Source organism: Psammomys obesus, unplaced genomic scaffold (assembly GCF_907164565.1).
Source record: "Psammomys obesus unplaced genomic scaffold, mPsaObe1.curated_primary_1811, whole genome shotgun sequence".
Classification (NCBI taxonomy): domain Eukaryota; kingdom Metazoa; phylum Chordata; class Mammalia; order Rodentia; family Muridae; genus Psammomys; species Psammomys obesus.
The window spans coordinates 4,287,276-4,293,532 of record NW_026596085.1 but is presented as its reverse complement, the minus strand read 5'-3'; the positions used below and the strand labels follow the sequence as shown (position 1 = coordinate 4,293,532).

Genomic DNA, 6,257 nt, shown 5'->3' with positions numbered 1-6,257 from the left:
CCTCTGCCCCGGGAGGAACTGATGCAATACCGAGGGGCGATGGATCGGCCAGCCCTCGCGGCTCGCCTCCCCTCTCCCCCACCCTCACCCCCGCGCCCGGCACCCCACGCTCGCGTCCCAAGCCACCCGAGCCCCCAGGCCTGCGGCAGCCGGGCGGCCCGCGCGCGGCTTCCCCCTCCCCCTCGGCGGAGGCTCTGCGGCCGGGCGCCCCGCACTCCCCCGCAGCCCCGCTGCCGCCCCTCCCCCGCCTCACCTCGGTGCTCTCCCTCCGGGCTGGCCCACCTCACGGCAGCGTCTCCCCGCGGGCTGTCCCGGGCACAGCAAGATCGAGAGACGAGACAGAAATAGCACTGACAGATCCTCTTATAAAATAGTAATAAGAATTTAAAAAAATCCCGCTATCCAACAGGCAGGAGAGGCTGGGTTTTTTGTTTTTTTTTTAATTAGGTTATATATATATATTTTCCCCTTTGGAGCGGAGAGCGGCGGTGGCGATCGTCCGGCGGGGGAGAGCAGCTGGCGGAGCGGGCGGCGGCGTGGCGCGGTGTGGAGCTCGCCTCGCGAGCGCAAGTTATAGCGGCGGGGCGCCGCGTCAGTGGGCGGGGCGCGGGCCCTCGCCTTTGTGTATCAACAGCACCTGGGCTCCGCCTCCCGCCCGCCGCCCCGCACCCCGGCCGGGCCCCGCCGCCCCCCGGGGCCCCGTGGGTGGCCGCCCCCCGCGGCTGCCTTAAGGAGCCGGCTCGCCTTCGGGGCCCCCCCGTCGCCGTCCCCGACGCCGCGCCTCGGGGACACATCCGGCGTGTGTGCTGTGCGCCCCCCCCCCCCAAGCACACACACCCAAACCCTTTCCAGCCCGTGCGTTAGCATTTACGCGCAGGATGGTTCCCCCCGCAGGACCCGCGCCGGCGCTGCCACGCTGCCCGGATGGCCGGGGTGGGTTCTGGATCCTTCCACCTAGGGCTGCTTTCGCTCTCCCGGAGCCGGCTCGGCTCGGGGCAGACTTTGGGCGGCACGTGCTGGGCGGCGTACCGGGGAGGGGGCGCGTTGGGCCAGGGAGCCGGACACCTTGCGGGGGGTCGGGGTGTGTGTGTGTGTAAGGGTCGGGCGCCCGTTCCTTCCCAGGCCGCCCGGGAGCGCCCCGGTCCCCCTGGGCGGGCCCTCTCCCTCCGGCCGCCACCCGGCCCCGAGCTGAGCCCCCGCGCCGGGCTGCCTCCGAGCGCGCCCGCGCTGGAATGCGGGCCAGATGCTGCCTCCGCGGCCCGGAGCCCTCGTTGGGGCCGTGGTCCTGCGGATCGGGCAGCCCAGGGGGCCCCTGACACGGGAATATTCGGTGCTGCTGGAGAGGCGAGGGCCCTTCCCTTTCGGTTGAACAAAGACCCCCGAGCAGAGAGAAAGGCTGGTTGAGTGAAGGAATAAACAAACGAGTTTGACCCGGTGCTGTCTTCCTTGGGGGGACGTGGGAGAGATTGGGCTGGGCGGAGAGGGAAGGGCTGGGTGGGATCACCGTTCTTGCCCTCAGCGTTTTCCTGAGGAAACCTGTAACGCTGCCTGTTTCCGTGGCACGTAAGGCTTGGGGTGCCTCCGGCCCGTGCCAGCGTTGCAGATTGACAGGGCAGGACCCTGTTTCCCCTTGACAGCGTGTGTTCCTCCCCCTAAACATGCTCTGGCCCGACCAGTCCCACTTAAACAATAGTGTACATTCATGCTGCACGTCCCCCTTTCCCCTCTCAAGCGCCGCCGCCTCTCTAGACTTGGGCGTGAGGAGCCTGGAAAGCCCTTTCTCGGCCTGCCCTAAAGCGTCCCTCCTCAGACCTCTTTTCTCAGCACTGGTTTCTGAACCGCGTGCCGTTGGGCTTTGTAAACCTGTGCAGTCTTGTACAAATGGTTCAAATTTGTTTGCATTCTCGTGGCGACGGTCTCCCCGTGGAGACCGACCTCTCCTCGGAAGAGAGCTTAGGAATCTGACATATAATCGGGGCTGAAAAGTCTGGATTGCCTCCCTTCCAATTACACTCCCGCAGAAACAGCGGATCGACTCTTGTCTGAAAAATCTTGGTGGTGGACTCAGGAGTCCTGGGAAATTCCTTCCTATCAGGTTTCAACTGATAAAAATCAAAGGTCTTAAAGCACTTTTTCATTCCAGGTAAATCTCTTGCCCGGCTAGAGGTGTTCAGGAAGCTCTGTAGGTTGTTGGTTATGACTGCAATTTGCAATACAACTGGAGCTATTGTCCTTTGGACTTCTTGGTGGTTCATATTACATGCAAGAGGGAGAGAGAGAGGTTGGAGGCTTGTACTCTTGATCCAAATATCTGGGTGGTCAGAACCTGAATAATACATGACCAAAACAAATAAAAAATGTGGTTTTATTTTTTCATTTTTCTTTTCTTTCTTTTTTTGGTTTTTCGAGACAGGGTTTCTCTGTGTAGCCTTGGTTATCCTGGACTGGCTTTGTAAACCAGGCTGGAGACCCAGATCCGCCTGCCTCTGCCTCCCAAGTGTTAGGATTACAGACTAAATATGTGCATTTTCTATCACTAGTTTGATTCTTCCTAACAGCCAATCAAAAATACTTTCCTGGGCCTGGAGAGATGGCACAGCGTTAAAGAGTAGTTGCTGCTCTTCCAGAGGACCCTGGTTCAGTTCTCAGTACTCACATGGCAGCTTACAACTGTGATAAGCCAGCCCTAACCCAGTGACACTGTGACCCCTATCCCAGATACGCCTACTTTAATTAGTAATGGCACTTCTTCCAAAGCGGCCAGGTTTGTGTAATGACTTACACAAACAAAACAAAACAAAACTTACATAAACAAAAAAGGATGCCATCTGTAACTCCAGTTCCAGGGGATCCAAAGTCCTCTTCTGGCTCCTGTGGTGGTGGCCACAGCACACATGCCGTGCACAGATACACATGTAGGCCAAACACCAATATGCCTAAAAATAAATCTTAAAATAAAAAAGTCTAACGCAAGTATTTTTCCGCTGAGACCTCAACTGAGTTGGGTCTTACTGGTCTTCTTTGTCCAGAAGGTAGGAGATACAACTGTATCACCAAATGTCAAAAAGCTGATGTTCTGCATTTTTCAAATTGCAGAAAGGGACCAAGTGGTTGAGAGTGATGGATTCAGCGGCACCTACCAGCTTACACTCTTTAATGAGCAGGATGGATAGGGGAGGTCTCAGCATCCCACCTATAGCATTTTGTGTGAAACTTGTATTTTGACTAAGTAGGATGAATTTTGAGTTGTGATGTCAAATGTATTGGCGGGGTGTTTTTGAACCAGAATTTGGAAAGTATGTCTGGGCTGGGCTGGAACTCAGGTTCCAAGTTCCTTATCGCCTTTCCTTAACACCTGGAGTTGGAATTACAGCAGGAGCTGTGATTGCTGCATTTGCTAACACACCTGGTTTTGTGATGCAAAATGTATTTCTTGCTGAGACCCAAAGCGATCTGGTAGCCTCTTCTATAAAGGAACGGCAGCTCCACAATAGTGCTGGATTTTTATTGAATGCGTTGTCAGCACAGGTTGCTGAACTCCACCACCACCAACCCCCACCAGCTATCCTGGAACTAATTCTGTAGACCAGCTGGCCACAAACTTAGGGAGCCTGCCTCTGCCTCCTGATTAAAGGTGTGCACCACCACCATCCAGCATGGTTGTTGGAAGTTTTGTAATGACGGTGGATAGCTACCTCCTGTAGAATTATTTGACCATTGTTGTCTTATAAAATAAAGTGGTTTTTTTTCCTCCCTGTAATTAGCTAACCTTCCCAACCTGTTAAAAAGCAGGACTTAAGAGGGACCCTCAAAATTGTGTTTATTCAGTGCTTCAGCCTGAAGTGGGTTTGTTTCTCCCTACCTTCCATTTTCAGCAAATCTCATTCTGAGGACCCAGTGAATCTTACTTTCTGCTCTCCTACCTTTTGAAAATTCTCTAGATTGGGCCTAGTGATGTGGCAAAAATAACATACATCACTTCTTGTTTGAAAAAACAAAAATGTCTTATTTTATTCTCTCTCTGTCTCTCTCTGTGTGTGTGTGTGTGTGTGCTCACAGAAGCCAGAAGGATGGGATCCATTGCAGCTAGGGTTAGTGCCAATTGTGAGCTACTAACAAGGGTGCCGAGGAACTCTAGTGTTCTGAAAGAATGGCACATGATCTTCCTTGACAGCTGAGCTGTCTCTTCGGGTTCCTCACTTCTGAAACTCAGTTACAAAAAGGCATTGACTTTTTTGGGAGCTGGAAAGATGGCTCAGTGCTTAAGAACACTTGTTCATGCTGAGGTTTGATTCTCAGTACCCTCCTGGTGGCTCACAACCATCCACAACCCCACCCACCATTCAGGGGATCTGACTCATTCTTCCAACATCCATGGGTACCATGCATGCATGTGGGGTGCGTGCACACACACACACACACACACACACACGAAAAATACCCACATAAAATAATTTTAAAAAAAGTCTGAGGCTTGTATCTATTTTGTTTTCTCCTCACCCTCCCCCCTTCTCTCTTCTGCATTTCCCTCAAGGGAATCAAGCTACCATTTCTTGAATTGTCCTATGGGAAGACCTGTGATAAAAGCTTCAATCTCTGGCAAAGTCAGGGAATCCCAGGAGCCTGCCTGAAGTCAAGAATAAGGGTAGAGGCAGCTTCTGATCAGTTGATCCTTGAGGTAACTGTCCCCAGGGGCAACCTGCGTCACAGGACTCTGGTAAGTCAGCCAGGACTCTTGAGCCATAGAAACAACTGATAGCGGTTCACTGTTTTAAATCACTGTGTTCTGGCATAGTTTACTACTTATCAATAGATAATCAATATACGTCTTTTATACCCTGTGCTTTTGCCAGAATGTACTGCTTATTGTTTTCAGTTACAAATAATTTTCCACTTAAATCACTCCTACTACTTAGAATGTTCTTTGTGTGCCTACGTGTGTAAATCTTTAGTCTTTCCTTAGACACTCAACTCAGATGCCACATCTTTCATTAACTCTTCTGTGTTTGATGATGTCTGCAGCCATCCCAGCCGGAACTCGCCCAGTCTCGTCACCCTAAGACTGTGTAGAACATACACCTGTGCTTGGCTCCAGCCTGTTTGCCCGTTGTCCTCTTAGCTCACACCCTGACCTGTATGCGGACTTCCATTCTTTGTGCTCACACTCCACTTCAGACCCAACAGTCAGAAAACCACTCAACATTCGTTGATTTTCTTGCTCAGAGATAAACCATTTTAGAGCCCTTCAGCAACCTTGAATTGCAACCAGAATAAAATGATGTTTCTTACTTTGCATTACTTACCTGGCTGTGCCCTTGCCAGTCTCAGTCTGCCGTACTCGACCACTCTGTCTCCATTTCTATCCTAAAGAACACAGCCTCGAAGCCAAGACTGACACTTCTGTTTATATTGAATGTCTGCATGAGATGAACACATGATGCTTTTCTCTTTGTAGCCCTGACTGTCCTAGAACTATCTCTCTAGAGCAGGCTGGCCTCCAACTCACAGAGATCAGCCCGCCTCAGCCCACCTCTGCTCGCCCCCCCCCCCCCCCCGACCCCCCCCCCCCCCCCGCGTCCCCCCCCCCCCCCCCCCCCCCCGAGTGCTGGGACTAAGGGCATGCGCCAGGATGCCTGCTTGCTCCTTATTTTTAAGTGTTTGTTTATTCATTGATATTGATCATTTCATGCAGGAGAACAATGTCTCTCGATCATATCCGCCCCAACACTCCCTGCCACTTCCCCAGGCACTCCTAAGGTTCCTCCTCCCTCCCTTCTGTCCCCTGTCTCTTCATTTGTAACCCACTGAGTTCAATTAGTGCTGCTTGATGGAGTGGAGACTGATCTTGCTGGTTTGGTCTTATACATGTTCCAGGCAGAGAACCATAATAGCAGTGTGTTTGTGAGTGCCCTGAACGGCAGTGCCACGTTCAGAAGCCAGGACTCCCAGCTCTCCTTCCATGTCCTGGCTCTGAGGGTCTTTCCGCCCCCTCTGCCACGATGTTCTTAAAGTCTTGGGGGTTGGAGGGTTGCTATAGATGCCCTGTGTCTGAGGGCTGGATACTGGTTATTTATTTATTTTTGCTTATAATCCTTTTACTCTGTGCATCTTCCCTTCCAGACCTCTTGCAGCAATGTTGACTCCATACCGAGAAGCTTACAGTTTTGTTTATCTTTGAGTCGGCACTGCCTTGTATCCTACATGACTCATAGGTGGCCAAGAGCAAAATGTGTGAATATGTACATTTGGTTTTTCCC

General features: G+C 52.3%; 1 protein-coding gene across 1 annotated transcript in view; it reads right to left on the bottom strand.

Moving 5' to 3' along the window:
• The window catches only part of Slc38a2 (solute carrier family 38 member 2), a 12,429-nt gene extending 11,898 nt beyond the window's left edge, over positions 1-531 (bottom strand). Inside the window, exon 1 of the mRNA XM_055626928.1 lies at positions 254-531. The gene's annotated coding sequence lies outside the window, so the exon portion shown is untranslated. The remainder of the gene's footprint in view (positions 1-253) is intronic.
• Positions 532-6,257: the final 5,726 nt, after the last annotated feature.